Genomic DNA, 16,936 nt, shown 5'->3' with positions numbered 1-16,936 from the left:
GCGGTGGCAGGGGCGGCGGCGGCCCGTAGGGGCTGGCCAGGTACAGCCGGATCCCCTGGACGGCTGTGACGAGGTCGTGGAGGACCCCGGTGACCTCCGGGGTGTAGACGGCTGCTGGCGGTGCGGTGGAGGGCGCCGGCATCTGGGCGGTGGAGGCGCCGGAGGTGGAGATCAGCGGCGCGGATGGTGAGGGCAGCGGCGCGGTGGAGATGGCCAGCGGCGCGGTGGTGGCAGTCGGCAGCGGAAGCGACAGGGTTGGCGGCGGCGAAGACATGATCGGAACTGAGCTAACTGATACCAAGGTGGTAGGAGCTAGGGTTCTACCGGGTCTAGGCTGGAGGTTGTAGGGAAAGGAGGGGAGTTGGACGCGGGTGAGCACGCGGCCGCCGGCGGCTGGGCGCCATCGTGCGCGTGGAGGAGGCGGCGACGGTGACAGGAGGCGGCCAGGGTTTAGGGTTTCCGGCTCCTCTGGGAGCCGGGCAATAGAATTGTCTTATTGCTTAATCTCCAAAAGAGTCTTACAGCTTGTTTATATAACCACGATGCTAATAAAAATAAGATAACTTGTGGGCTAAGCCCCTAACTAAACCTGCCCGATGGGCCTCCTACGGGTATAAGTTACCCCGGTCATAGCACACTACTTGCTAAAAAATGCTGGAGACTTATTGAATATAATCAGTCCTTGTGTGCGGGGATCTTGAGGCCCAAATATTTCCCTGATGGGAATATATTGTAGTTGAACTGAAGAAAGGCTCAACTTATGTCTGGCAAAGCATATGGTCAGGAACCCAAACATTCAAGAAGGGATGCATTTGGAGAGTGGATAATGGGGCCAACACCCACATTTGGGATGACCCATCGATCCCCTCCAGCAGTTCCACGGAAAATAATAACTGGAAGAGGTGCTAGAGTCCTGACTCGGGTCCGGGATAATTTCTGGGATGTTGACTCCCAACAGAATCCTCCAGATTCTGCTGCCAGATGGTGAAATGGAGGATTTCGTGGCTTGGCAATTCACAAAGTCGTACATGTTCTCTGTCAGATCGGCCTACCATCTTAAATGGGAGTCGACATACGGAGAAATTCTGAAACAGAATTCAGGGGAGAGCGGATCGCTGCTAAACCCCGTTTGGAAACAGTCACGGAAGTTAAATGTCTCATTGAAGGTGAAGATTTTCATGTGGCGTACGCTTCGTGGTGTGATCCCGTGCCGTGTTGTCCTTGCTGATCGCCACATTGGAACACTTTCCCAATGTCCAGTCTGTGAAAAAGGCCAAAGAGGATACTAGACATGCATTATTCACCTGCGAGCGAGCTAGGAAAGTTTGGAGCAGGCTGGGAGTAACAGACAAGATCAATCAAGCTCTAGAGATCGGTAGAGCTGGCTCAGCTATTCTTGAGAAATTACTGTGCAACTCTGACGCGAACCAGGTATACCTCAGCCAGATACCCATGGCCTCTCTCTATGCTGTTAGATGCTGGTTTTTTGTGGTGGGAAAGGCGTCAGCGTGTAAATGGTGAGGAGAGTAGACTGTGGAAAGGTCAGCATCAGCAATCCAAGCCCTGGCACTGAACTACACGCATGCTGGAAATACTGTAACACATCTAACAAAGCAGCTTAGATGGACAAAACCTCCACAAGGTATGCAAAAGCTCAATGTCGACTTTGTTGCCACTGAGAACTTCATTGGTCCTACCAAGGATGCCCACACGACTGAAGCGATTGTACTGAAGGATTGGTCCTCTTCAGGCGCAGCACCCATCATTGATGATTGTTTTGATGGGTGAGTTCGGTAAGATAGTTTTTGAGCATTGCCCGCGTGAAACAGATCGTTTTGCTGATTATTTAGCGACCGGGGCCAGGACTTATCCTCCATCTCTGGCTGGAGAGTCCACCCTCGTCTATTCTTAGCCTATGGTGGATGATGTATCGCTTTTTCATATGAAGTAAAACTAGTCATGAAGGCTTTCCCCAGAAAAAGACAATGCAGGTTAATTTCACTATACTAACGCCACTAGTGAATGCTCAAGTTTGAACCTATCATCAGCTCGTGTGCTTTATGAAATTTATAGCATATGTAACTTCGTCCCTAAGTACTTCACAAAGTCTCCTTTACATAACAGTTCACAGAGTCTCCTTTGCATAGCTCGGGAGAAGCAGCAGAGAATGTGCATATACATAACACGCCCATCTGGGATAAGAGCATCTGTGAAACAGCAGCTTTTAGTATCCTACCAAAACAAGCACACTGGTGAGCAGAAGTTGGTAGTGCTTATTTGCATCTTTTATTCTTTCTTCAACACATACTCCCTCCGTTCCAAAAAAACTTGAAGTTCTAGGTTTGTCCTAGGTCAAACTTCTTTAAGTTTGACCATGTATACAAAAATATATTAACATCTACAACATCAAATTTATATAACATGAAATTTATTTTATGATGAATCTAATAAACTAATTTGATGTTGTAGATGTCGAGACGAAATAGGCCTGAACGACGAAGGAGAGACAACCCTATCTAGAGACAGCAAAGCGACGATGGTTGTCGTCAGGAAAAAGACAATGGCGTGGGTCAGGGAGGTGGGGTTGCACATGAGCGGACTAGCATGAGAAAAATTGATTGGCAACTTAGATGAAGAATGATTCAGAGAAGAGCACAAGTTGTGTGCGCGAGGAAGAAAACCTATGCTCTAATACCATTTTAGGAATATGCAACTTGTATTCCTAGGTGGCCATAGGCTATACATGTACATGTGTTGTACAATACGCAAAAAGCTCCTTGTATAACATGGAAAATACAAAGGGTACGCAACTATAATATATTATTGGTATATTTTTCAATAAATTTGGTTAAACATAAAGATGCTTGACTTAAGATAAACCTAGAACTTCAAGTATTTTGGAACGGAGGGAGTATTCGATTCTTCTAAAATACACCTATCATTTGTTTGTTTCTAACGCTCTTTTCTTGTATACAGTACACCTTGCACTTATAACAACTGAGAATCGGGGAGATGCTGGTTTAAAACAACAAATGAAATGCGAAAGATGCATACCTGCAAATTTGGTATTCGTGCTGATAAGCGCCCTGTCTCAGTGTTGATATTTAGCGAGCAGTGAATGCGCCCTTCCTTGCATGATATATTATCTCCCTACCATGGATAAAATAGTGTTTGACTTAAGAGTAACAATACTCAGTGACACTAATACTTCAAGGTTAACTTGACCCCACAAGCAGATGTCAGCACACATAAACCTTTAAACATACTCGAAGAGTCATAGTGTACAAGTAGCATCATGGGAATTTCTCAGAATCCATATGAACACCCATTTTGCGCCAAGTAACAAACAGCATTAATAAAGCGTCTAAAATTCATACTTGACGGTGCACACGTCACCAACTTTAGCTGCACCCATGCCTCCTCTAAAAAAAGCCGCCATATCACATGATGAGCAAAATAGCCACTCAATGGTTCGCAGAGCACCAGGTAAACAATATTTGAACTGAGCATGTCGCACAGCTTGATTTGTATTGTAAATGCATCCTAAAAGTAAAGGTAGGAACGACAGCTCTAGTCGGTATAAGTAAGATCAGCAGGCTAACCTGCAGGGGAAGAATGAAGCTGGATATCAACTTGTCAATAGAGGACCTTTCACACAGAGCCGCAATGGCATGGCATGCTTCTGTTCCCTTCTTTCCTCCACCAAACGGTTCATATGCAGTTCCATATGATGATGCTGCTTCTATATCCTGCTCGGGAAGTTCTGAACCGTTGCTATATTCATCTCGCTCTTGGTCGTCTTCTATTGTGTAAATTTGATCCATGGGTATCTTACCAGACAATATTTTCAATGCATCAATGCTGACTGAAGGCCACCCATTTGGGGCGAACATATCAATTTTCAGATCTTCCACAATACCAGAAAGTTCGATTGTGCGGAACTTTGAAGCCTTCTGGCCCTCTGGAGCTATGTTTTCATCATTTCGCACTTTAAACATTTTACTTTGTGGCCAGGTCTCACCATGTTTATGCCTACCACAAAGATTAGAGAAGTTAACAGTCCTAAAAATCATGCACAAGCAATGGCTATTGGCGAGCAGGTACATATTTAAAGAGAGTTCAGTTACACCTTTTAGGAATTATTATACACAGAATGACTGGCAGGCCCAACCCAATGCAAAGGAAGATCCAGTTTCAAATTCCCCCTTTTGTTGATATGAAGCATTATAAATGACAGAAACAAAAAAAAAATCAATCTTATCTTACTTTACCCAAAAATTGGCTCCTAAGGAAAAATCCCAATTAAAACAAGCAAACACTACAATTATACTAACCATCAGACCAAAATCATTTAAATATTAACTTTGATTCTCAAATACTTGAAACGTTTTGATCATTAGATACATCTTAAGTTGCAAGGACAGAAATTTAATAAAACCACCTATATTCTTTCCTAAAAAGGCATCCTCTATGAATAGAATGTAGAGTTGTAGACTAAGTAATGTAGGAATATTTATACTTCGCAGCAAAGTGTGGGTGGTAATAATATTTAGCATACAATCTATAGCCTGTGTCACACTGTGCATATGAATCACAAAGGGTAAATGCACGCTAACTCAGATCAACACCAGAATTAGTACATTGCTTTGTTAAGAACCTAAAGATGTCACAAACTATTTAAGATATCATAGGAGATGGTATATGGAAATCCAGAAGACCTTCAATGTTGGAACCTTAAATAATAGATCGGCACAAAAAGGCGACAATACCTGTTCTCAATGCCAGCAAAGAAAAGCTGGCGAAGTTGTATATCACTATTCACATTCATGTACTTGGCATCTGGAGAATATTCAGATGCCCATTGCCTGAACTTATCTGCAGCCAATTTCCGTTCAGCAACAGCAGTTTTCTCGATCTCTGAGAGGTAAGCACGATCAACAAGCATTCCCTCTGTTTCCATCTTCACAAGAAGGGAACCAAAGGGACGCCAATACTCTTCATAGAAATCGTACATTGTTCCTCTAGGACAACCATCGAAAATCCATTCTTTTGCTTCAAGCTTGCTTTTCAGGCTTTCATAAAGCTTCAGTGTATTCACTGAATCCAATGATGAATAGCAAATCCACATCTTTCTGTCTTCCCTTTGCAGCTTTTCTACTGGTTCAATATATACAACTTTCCCTTCACCTCCGTCTTTTCTAATCTTTTTTGTACCAAAGATTGTTTTCATTGATACCTTTCCAGTTTTAATTAAATCCTTTCCAACATCACTCATGACTCTCGGATCATTTGTAAGTCCTTCGAGTGAATATCCACCATCGGTTCTCCTGTTAGAATCCCAAAGGCGTGCAAGATGCATTGTATCAGCATGAAACCCAGTCACCTTGATTCCATAGTTCTCAATGACATGACTATCAAAACTATAGTTATGACAAACCTACATGATGAAGAGGAAAAACAAATGATGGCTTCAACCAACTCAATAAAAAATAAAGGTTGCAATAGTTGATATGACATGAGTGATCTGTAATATGTAATTTTTTCGAGATTGACACTTGAAATATAGCAGCTTCTAGGCCACAATGGCATCTTAGAAGCAAACTTGTTTTAGGAAGAAGCAAATCAAGGCATGATACCACGAGCAACAAGAAAACAGTATGCACTTGAAATATCCAGTGATACTATATACATTTCTTGTTGGATATGTAGTCTGGTGGTATTTTGCTGTTATATCAAATGCACAAGTATAAAAATAGTGCAATACATCCGATTTGTTTCAAGAGTAATCCACAACAGTAAATACTGGCACTGGAGTTATAGGTTTGTTGAGGTAAGACGTTAGAAAAGAACAGAACTAAACGGATTACATGAAGAGGCACGAGGAAATGTTACAACACATAAAGGGGAAACAATAGTCAGAGATTACTCCACTGTAAATAAGGAGGAACAAAACTGGACCTTCTTGATAGACATGTCCTCGAAGAATGGAGCAAACGCCATCAAGACATCCCTCCCACCGTCTAGCACATCCACCCAAATGCATGTTTTGCCATTTCCAAAATCGGCATGTGCATCCAAATTTCCTGAATAGATGCTAAAGCATATAACTTCTCCATGATCAACCGGTGTCTCTTTTTTGACATCAATATTTGCTACCTGCGTAAGATTGTGCTACCCTAAGTCAGAACATTTTAATGAGCTTAGTGTGCATCATGCAATAACATTCCCTGCTTGTCGTGAATAAGCAACATTAGACCATTTGGCGTAAGTGATGAACATATGAGTTCTCTTTTCTTTTTTCTTTTTTTTCTTTTTTTTTGCGGGTAGAACATATGAGTTGTCAGCAAAGCTGCTATCCCAGCAGTAACCTACGATCATATGTGCTCCTGCTGTTAGGAATATGCAACTTGTATTCCAATGAGGCCATAGGCCAGTATATATACATGTACAGGTGCAGGAAATATGCAGAAGACCCCTTATAGAATGGGGTAAATACGAAAGGCTACATGGCTATATATATATATATAGTACTCTAACACCCCCCCTCAAACTCATGGTGGATAAACAACACTGAGTTTGGAGAGTTAGAAGCCATGCTGTGCTCTAGTCTGGGCCTTCGTAAAGAAATCCGCCAACTGTAACTCGGAAGGCACATACTGAAGAGCAATAACCCGATCCTGCACACCAGCGCGCAGATAAAAAGCGTCAACACCAATATGCTTGGTGAGCTCATGCTTCACAGGATCGCGCATAATGCTAATAGCACCTGTACTGTCAGACGGTAGAAGAGCAGGTCTAGTGACAGAAAGACCAAAGTCCTGAAGCAAACCACCGTAACCAAGTCACCTCTGCCGTCAAAACAGCCATAGCTCGCAACTCAGCCTCTACACTCGAACGGGAAACTGCAGTCTGTTTCTTCATCTTCCAGGCAATGAGAGAACCATCAAGAAAAACACAGTAAGCAAAAAGTGAACGGCGATCCGAGGGATCACTAGCCCACGTAGCATCCGAATAGACCTGAATCTGTAATGAGCCGGAGTGAGGAAAGAACAGACGGTGAGAGATCGTGCCACGAAGATATTGGAGAACACGAAGGAGGTGACTGTAGTGAACCGAAGTGGGAGCGGAGACAAACTGACTCAGAATAAGGACTAGATAAGAGAAATCCGGACGAGTGACAGCTAGATAGACAAAACTCCCAACAAGATGACGATAACGCGTCAGGTCAGACAAGGGGTCACCATCAGTATCACGGAGGTGAACACTGAGCTCCATGGGAGTCTCAACAATGCGGTCATCAGTAAGAGCGGCACAAGCAAGAAGATCCTGGATATACTTTTCCTGGGAAATAAAAAAGCCATGAGAGGTAGAAGAGACTTCGATCCCAAGAAAGTAGCAAAGAGGGCCAAGATCAGACATAAGAAACTGCTCACTAAGATGGCCTTCACAAAGGCAATATGCTCGGGGTCGTCACCAGTGATGATCATGTCATCGACATAGAGAAGAGTCCGACCACGAGCTGAAAGGTGGACAAACAACGTTGGATCATGAGCACTCGCTGAAAAACCAGCGGCAGATACCACAGAGGCAAAACGCTCAAACCAGGCGCAGGGGGCTTGCTTAAGGCCATAGAGAGAGCGACAAAGATGGCAGACCATGCCATCAGGAACAGAATACCCAGGTGGAGGCTGCATGTAAACCTCCTCACGTAGCTCACCGTTAAGAAAGGCATTCTTAACATCAAGATGAGAAACAGACCAGTGACGAACAGAGGCCACGGCAAGAAGTGTGCGAATAGTGGTCATATGGGCCACATGAGCAAAATTCTCATCGTAATCACGACCTTGCTCCTGCTGAAAGTCACGAGCCACAAGACGAGCTTTGTAGCGCTCAAGAGAACCATCAGAGCAAGTCTTAACCTTGTAAACCCACTTACAAGTGATTGGACGAACACTAGGAGGAAGAGAAACAAGGTCCCACGTGCCAGTGCGCTCAAGAGCAGCAAGCTCCTCTGCCATCGCAAACTGCCATTCAGGATGAACAACAACTTGACGATAAGAAGTTGGCTCAAGAACAGCAGCACCAACGCTTGGAAAACCAAGGTGATCAACAAGCGGAAGCGGACGAGGACGCAAGCCATAAGTAGGCTGAGAGGAGGAAGATGGCACATCAGAAGTAGATCGCTCATCAGTAGATGCATCCACAACATGTGGACGTCGAGTATAATACGGAGGAAAAGATGGAAGAATACGAGGAGGAATCGCCGAGGTAGACTCAGGGGATGGAGACGAAGAAGTCACCGGGGATGAAGGTGCAGAATCCTGTGACAAGCGAGGTGGGGAAACCATAGGATATGGTGGCGTCGAATCTGCAATAGTGGGAGAAGCAGGGCAACGGGACAGATGGACAGGGGCTCACCAGAAGTGATAGGTGTGTCAGGAAAAGTGAGGAAAGATATATCCTCCACTGAGAAGGTCGAGGAAGATGGACGTGGGTAGAAGGGACGAGACTCATCAGAAGTAACATCCCGAGAAATACGCATTCGACGAGCGACAGGATCCCAACAACGATATCCCTTATGCTCATCACTATAGCCTAAAAAGACACACTCAACAGACTGAGCGGACAGTTTGGTGCGTTCACGAGGGGCTAGAAGAACATAGCAAACACAACCAAACAAACGAAGCGCCGAGTAATCAGGAGAACGATCAAAGAGACGCTCGAAAGGAACGCCGCCCTGCAAAGCAGTGGACGGCTGAAGGTTGATGGGATAAGTGGAAGTAGAAACAGCCTCAGCCCAAAAGTGAGGTGGAAGAGAGGCAGCGATCATCAACGCACGAGCCATCTCAAGAAGGTGACGTTGCTTGCACTCAGCCACGCCATTCTGAGCATGAGCACCAGGACAAGAGAACTAAGCAAGAGTACCTTGCTCGGCAAGAACTCCACGCAACATCTTGGAGATATACTCTCCAGCAGAGTCAGCACGGAACACACGAATAGGCGTAGAGAACTGAGTGTGAACCATGGCAGCAAAACGCTTATAGATAGATAAGACCTCACTACGAGAAGACATAAAATATATCCATGTATGGCGAGAGAAATCATCTATGAAGATAATATAGTAGCGATGACCTCCCTTCGAGGCAAATGGAGCTGGAGCCCAAACATCAAAGTGAACAAGGTCGAAAGGATGCTGAGACACAGTCTCGCTATGAGGATAAGGTAACTGGATCTGTTTACCAAGCCGGCAACCTTGATAGTCTAAAAACACACCGCCGGAGACGGGTCCAAGAAGGCCACGTCGAACTAAAGAGGAAAGACGAGAGCCACACAAATGACCAAGGCGATGATGCCACTACTGAAAAGAGCTGGTAGACAAGGCAACAGAGGCAGAGAGATTGGCGGCGGTAGCAGCGGAGGGAAGGTGAAGCCAGTCAAGCTCCCAGAGACCCTAAGAGTCACGGCGCCGGAGGCCAGCACCAAGGAGAGCACCAGTGTGACGGTCCAGATCAGAACATGAGTCAGAGTCTAGAATGACCCGACAACCAGAGTCAACAATCTGACCGCCAGAAAGAAGTTGCATGGTAAGTCAAGGAATCTGAGCAACATCGGGAGCATGAAAAGTTGAGGTGCTAAGAATGCCTCGACCATTAACTAGGAGCGGTACCATCAGCAGTAAGAACATGAACAGGAGAATCAAGAGCACGAATAGAAGACAAAGTGGATGAATCATGAGTCATATGAAAAGATGCTCCGGTATCAAGAATCCACGGAGATGTACCTGATTGTTTAGAAGGTGGTCTCTCAATGCCAGAATAGTCAGTAGCAGAACTAGCAAAACCTGTCGATGAAGAACCGAAAGATGGAACTAGCAGGCATCAAAGTCGCACAATCTCCTGCTCGGTCAGGGGCTCAACTGAAGAGGTCAACGTAGATGCACCCGACAATAGAGAGCCGGAGGTACTCAACAGGGCGCGAAGTTGCAATCTCCTCCTTAGTGAAGGACAGAGCTGAAGTAGTCGGTGCAGTAACACCAGGAGAGGAGCGGCCACCACCACCTATAGAAGCCGCTAAATGTGGCGGTGTAGCATGACCACCAACGTCCGCAAAGGCCGGTGAAGGAGACGAGGTTGTATGCAGACAAGCACTAAGCACCAAAGGAAGACGCGTGTGCGAGACGCGGTCGATGGAGTCATATGCACCAGCACAGCCGGTGCAAGTCGCGAGAGGAGTCGATGTAGAGCGACAATCACCATGTGTGGAGGTCGCAGGAGGAGCCGCAGAAGAGCGACCAGCACAACCTGCGGAAGTCGCCTCAAGGGACGACTGTATAGATGGACGAGCACCAAGAACCGAGGAAAGGCACATGTGCGAGACGGGGTTAGTGTAGGGAACACCGAAAACACCATCTGAAATCATCGGACAGCGGGCTAGAGACACCATGATTTTTTTTTAGCAGAACGAAGCAAAGCTTCAGCCGAGCGACACCAGGAAGACAGCGCCAGCACAGAACAGGACCGACAAGATCCAGCGGGTGGCGGCGGAATCCGGCGGCGGCACGAAGCAATTCGAACATAGGGCGGCCGAATCGAACCCGCGGGGGCAGTGGCCGTCGCAGGAGAGAGGCCACAAGAGGTAGCGGCCTTCATGGGAGAGCGTCGTGGAAGCAGCCTGAAGAAGCCTCGAGCGATGCGAGCGAGGATCAAACAGTAGCTGGAACCAGGATCTTCACGGGGGAAAGCAGCAGCAAGTGGACAACTTGTGCAGGCACACGTCACATGCAGGAACACCACGTGCAGGCAAGGAAGCACACATCACGACGGGCAGCTCCAGCTGATCTCACGAGTTGTGATCGGATGAAGCGCCCGCCCCCGCACAGATGGAGCAGCGATCCCGCGTGCACTAACGGAGCCGTCGGGCGTGGATGCGTCCAGCGAGAGGCAGATCGAGACCTGCGGGCGTGGCTGGGTGGGTTAAAGTGGCAGCGGATCGGGAGTAGAGCAGCGGCAGCGGAGAAAGCTGCACACGGGGTAGGCAGCAGCCAAGCGCAGCAGCGGCGCAGGAGTGGCGGGCGGTGTGGAGCAGCGCAGCCAGAGAGAGGAACGCGGCGGCGGGATTGGATCTTAGCACGAGTTGCGCGTGCGGAAAAAAAATAACCTAAAGCTCTAATACCATGTTAGGAATATGCAACTTGTATTCCAATGAGGCCATAGGCCAGTATATATACATGTACAGGTGCAGGAAATATGCAGAAGACCCCTTATAGAATGGGGTAAATACAAAAGGCTACATGGCTATATATATATAGTACTCACCTGCAACATGAGAATCCAATACTTACTGCTTATAATGTATCTATTTTAACATTCTTCATAACATTTGGAGGAGATTTTATCGACTTAGCTTAAATTCATAATGGAGGGACACGAACCAAACATCAACCATTTCTTGAGGCAACGGCCATTTGGGGACCATAGCCCATCAGAAATCAACTTCTAGTGATAAATATGTAGAGTGGACAAAACATATGAAATCCATGAAACATCGCTGTAAAGAGACATTATTCCGCTAGAGAAATTTATTGCCCAGCTGCCAATTATTACTTTATATGCATCTAATGGTGGCTGATAACGAATATAGCATAATCATTCTAGAGAAATAAATAATTGAAGCAGGGCCTCAGTTAAATATAGAATACCTCTGTGCCGCATGCATGAACAAAGCTTTTGTACTTTGTAGTAAGCAATCGAACAACATTCTCGGCTGAGTCGATATTGTCAACAACCAAAACTTCGTCATAGATGCCAGCAAGGGCCTTCCGTGTGCTTTTAGACTCATTGGTCAAGGATATTTTTTCTGGGGAAGATGGAGCCACCTTTTTGGCAAAAAGTTTGTGTTTATTCTCATACCAACATTAGCATTGCCATCAAACTCTGAAGTTGCCTCCGTATTTGAGAAATTAGGCAGAGGGGCTTCCATGGATGACCAATCATGCAAAGAAATCTCCGCCTTAGACCTACTAGGCATGCTTGATAGTTTGTTGTGATTGTTAACAACACTCCTTGGGGTCGACACAGCATGGGCAAACCGATTTGTCAAACTACACTTGACCAAATCTGTATTGGCATATCTATTCACAGTTGATTTAGATGGCACTCTTTCTCTTAGATTGTTATACATGGAAGGATAGGTTGAACCCGAGGGTTGTTCATGATTTAGATCTTCAGCCCTTAGAGGAGTGGCTCCATTATGGATGTTATTGCTGACAGCGTTGGTGGTTCTGAGATAAAACATCTTCCTGCTCTCATTCATCCATTCTTGTTTGCTACTTTGCACATTAAAGTTGGCATAAAATCCAAACCTGAAATCGCCGCTTTCTCTAATTCCCATGTCTGAACTATTGGAATAGTGTTGCCTGTCAGCCAGAAACATTTGGAAAATTAGATTTTATAGGACTGAAATTCTTAACTATGATAAGAAGAGAGAAAAAAAAAGGGAACATTACATCTGAAACTAATAAGTTGTCAAATGGGCTTTATGGACTATTCGGAATAAATTGATTATTGAGCACGTTATGATTAATCATCCTGCTGATTGCACCTTCAAAACCATTGTCTTCTTTCAGCTATGGTCGCCATTGGACAAGAGAAAGGACAGGGCGGCGTCGAAGGTGGCTCTTATTCATGCCCACCCGACCCCAAGAAGCGAACAACTGACGGCCTTTGCTGGTTCCTCGTCATGGGGCTTTATATAATATATGTATTAAAAACAATGTGTTGACATCCAATGCAGAGATATATGGCCTAGCGAATAGCAGCTGCGCATAATCACATAGCCACCTACCATGAACCAAAGGAAACATCACCCTGTGCGGTCACGAACAACAATAGATTTAATTTCTGTATTTATCCTTTTCACCTTTCTTGAAACGAGCAGGCATGCAACCAACCAAAGCGAAAACCTCATTAATCCGGCAACAGGGAGCTACCTTGTTCGGCCGGGAAGGGCCGGAGGAACCGGCCGACGGTGGCGGAAGGGCGAGCAGGGGCACCGCGCCCGGAGGTGGCCGGACACCGGCGCCGCCGCCGCCGCCATGGAGCCCACGAAGCGCCTCAGCTTGGAAAACACCGTCGTCCCGCGACGGAGAGGGGAAAGGGCGGAGGAGGGTTCGCACAGCAGTGGACCGAGGGTTTAAGCTGCTGGACCCTCAACGTACCAGAGCTATATATGTCGCCTAGTGCGACGCTCCGTTCCGTCTTGCCTGAAGGTTTTTCGTCTTCGAGCGTCACTAGGCCGGCCCATTATGGTTTTGCTTCGTGCGTTCGGTCGTCCGGCCTGGTCGATGCGTTCAGCCAAATCCAACTAATTAACGAGCGCTCGTTCGGGTGGCTCGCAACGATCAGCGCCACTTCGCGTGCTCCCAGCCGCCCGTCACGTGTCGCGCTCTAGACGCTCTTTTTGAATTTTATTTTTCCGCACGCATTTTTAGCTTTTTAAACGTTTTTCTTTTTCGGGTTTTTTCGACGTTTCGGTTTTTCACCGGTCTTCCGGAACTTTTGGACCAAAATTTTTTTTTCGCGAAAAAACGTGTTTTTTTTCTTTTGCGAGAGTCACGGTTTTGCTTTCGCGAGATGTACGATTTTGCATCGCGAGAGTCAGGGCCGTGCCTTTTGGAAAAAAATGCATTTCTTTTTTTTCCTTCCGCGAAAGGCACGGCTTTGCTTCCGAGAGAGGCACGGTTGTGCTTCGCGAGAGTCACGCCGTGCCTCTCGGAAACGAAAAAAACATGTTTTCTGTTTTTTTCCTTCCGCGAGAGGCACGGTTTGCTTTCACGAGAGGCACGATAGTGCTTTCACAAGAGGCACGGCCGTGCCTCTCGGAAATGAAAAAAAAACGTATTTTCTGTTTTTTTTTCTTTCACGAGAGGCACGGTTTTGCTTCCGCGAGAGGCATGGTTGTGCTTTCACGAGAGGCACGGCCGTGCCTCCTCGGAAACGAAAAAAACATGTTTTCTATTTTTTTCCTTTCGCGAGAGGTACGGTTTTGCTTATACGAGAGGCACGGTTGTGGTTTCGCGAGAGCACGGGTGTGCCTCTTTCAGAAAGGGAAAAACCCGTGCTCCCGGTTCGATTTTTTCGTCCGGTTTTTTTGTGAAAAAAAGTTCGTCAAAATCTATCAACATGGGACCTAGTTTTGAAGATCTCGACGCGAGGAATCCAACGGTGAAAACGGTTCGAGATTTGGACGAACGGTTAAAGAGATAAGACGTTTTGAATAAATGAATTTACGAAAAAGGGAAAACTCCCGGGTTGCGACAAGTGGCGCACATGCAACGCACCACTTGTCACAACCTAGGGAGGTGGGAGTGGTCTTTGCAACGAGTACTCCTTAACTAGTGATTTCGCTAAATCCTAAACGGCGCCCTGCGGGAGCAACTAGTTGATGAGTGTTTCTTCGGGAGCCTCGCAACGATGTGGGCTGAGAGCGTGTCATTTGACACGCTCTCAACCGTCGCCACGTGTCGCGTTCTAGGTGTTTTCTCCGAAAAAAATTATTTTTTCGCACGCGTTTTCGGTTTTTTAATGCTTTTTTCCTGAGTTTTTTTTTACTTTTCAGTTTTTCATCGGTCTTTTTTCACTTTTCGACAAAAAAAATCATAAAAAATTTACGAAAAAACGCGCTTTTTTTCCTCCAGGATAGGCATGGTTTAGCTACCGCGAGAGGCACGGCCGTGGCTCTCGAAAACGGGAAAAACATGTCTTCACTTTTTTTCCATGCGGCACGGTTTTTGCCTTCGCGAAAGGCATGGTCGTGCCTCTTGAAAAGAAAAAAAATGTGTTTTTTTTCCTTCTGCGAGAGGCACGGTTTTGCTTCCGTGAAAGAAAACACTTTTTTGTCCCGTTTTCGAGAGGCACGGCCGTGACTCTCGCAAACGGAAAAAATGCGTTTATTTTTTTTCTTCCATGAGAGACATGGTTTTGCTTTCGCGAGAATCACAATTTTGCTTCCGCGAGAGGCACGGGCGGTCCAAATGGCGCTACAACGAGACATTCTGAAATTGCATTTAGAGACCGACTGTCTTGCGGTTGCCAGGATGCTGAATGAGCAAGAAAGAAATCTGTCGTCGGTTGGCATCATGGTTGAGGAGATCAAGACGATGGCAAGGAATTTGGGAGACTTCAAAGCAACTTGGGTCTGGAGGAACACGAATAAAGCGGCCCATGAGTTAGCTCGTTTTGGTTTATGTAATGGTGTTTCGGCTTCACGGGATTTATCTCCCCAAATTGTATTCTCAGTATTGTATCAAACGAACTACCTGATCTAGTCTAATAAAGTGGGGAAGTAATTTTTCAAAAAAAAAGATTTGCACGCACGGTTTAAGAGTGAAAGTGCGTTAAGTCGACTAGAGGGGGGGTGAATAGGCGATTTTTATGAATTCTTCACTGAGGAACTTCAGGGTGAGGAAATTCCTAAGCGAAGAACTACTTGCAGCGGAATAAGTACTCAGATGCAGACATAACATAACATAAGCATAGTCATCGTGATGAAATGAAAAACAAACACAGAGTACAGAAAGCGTAAGCACAGGATATGCTGGCTGAAGACAAACAGACTGAAGAAATTGAACTGAGGAAATTGAGAAAGTCTTTAGTCAAAGTCTTCAAACAGTAACGATCAAGCACACAACACAGTAATGAGCAAATGGAAGGGTTGAGGAAATAGAACCAATAAGCTTGGTGAAGACAGTGATTTGATAGACTAGTTCCAACTACTGTGACAGTTGTACGTATGGTTGGAGCGGCTAGGTATTTAAACCTGAGGACACACAGTCCCGGACACTGGTTCCAACTACTGTGACAGTTGTACGTCTGGTTGGAGCGGCTAGGTATTTAAACCTGAGGACACACAGTCCCGGACACATAGTCCTCACCGTATTCTCCTTGAGCTAAGGTCACACAAACCTCGCCTAATCACTCGTGGTAAGTCTTCGGGTGACTTCCAAACCTTCACAAACTCGGTCACTCGGCGATCCACAATTTCCTCTTGGATGCTCTAGACCATGACGCCTAACCGTCTGGAAGATGCACAGTCTTCAAAGGTAACAAGCGTCGGATCCACACAAGATCAATCTCTTCAGTGATGCTCAATCACTTTGGGTTTGTAGGTGTTTGGGTTTTGGTTTTCCTCACTTGATGATTTTCGCTCAAAGTCCTCGAAGGATGGGATGCTCCTAATGACAAGTGTTAGTTTCTCTCGGAGCAGCCAACCAGCTAGTGGTTGTAGGGGGCGGCTATTTATAGCCTAGGGAGCAGCCCGACATGATAAGACATAAATGCCCTTCAATGATATGACCGTTACGTGGGTAGATATTTTGGGACAGCTGGCGCATAGCACAGCAACGGTCGGAAATTTGATTATCAAATTCCTTTGGGCTATCATGATCCTCACTTGTAGGCAATCCGCACTAGCGAATTCCTAACTCCTCAGTCAGAACAAATTCCTTAGAGACCAGAAGAACTTCGTCTCTGTCACTGAAGAAATTGACTGAACTGCATGAGATTTCCAATGGCTTCACTCAAAAGGATTGGTAGGTGTAGGATTTTGAGATGAGCATCACTTGGAAACTTTTCCTTAGTTTTTCCTCGCCCCCCTTTAACAGTAGGTGTTTCCTATGACTCAAGAAAGAGAAAATGAAACTACGAAAACAAAAGTCTTCACGCGTCATGTTCCTCGCATGAAATCCAAGTCTTCACGGTCACACCAATTTCTTCACTTTCAAAGTCTTCAGAAATCCAAAGTATTCAGTTGAAGACATTCATTTTTAGGGGTCGACTTTCTCTGTAAATATCAAACTCCTCATAGACTTATAGACATGTGTACACTCAAAAATGCATCAGTCCCTTATCCTATAAGTCTTCAATACACCAAAATCACT

The 16,936-nt window shown here is 45.7% G+C and overlaps 1 pseudogene; it reads right to left on the bottom strand.

Moving 5' to 3' along the window:
- LOC123163691 (DNA polymerase I A, chloroplastic-like) overlaps positions 1-13,175 on the bottom strand; it is a 24,676-nt pseudogene extending 11,501 nt beyond the window's left edge.
- Between the last annotated feature and the right edge of the window lie 3,761 nt (positions 13,176-16,936).

Source organism: Triticum aestivum, chromosome 7D, assembly GCF_018294505.1.
Source record: "Triticum aestivum cultivar Chinese Spring chromosome 7D, IWGSC CS RefSeq v2.1, whole genome shotgun sequence".
In the NCBI taxonomy this organism is placed as follows: Eukaryota; Viridiplantae; Streptophyta; class Magnoliopsida; order Poales; family Poaceae; genus Triticum; species Triticum aestivum.
This window is presented reverse-complemented; position numbering and strand designations above follow the sequence as displayed.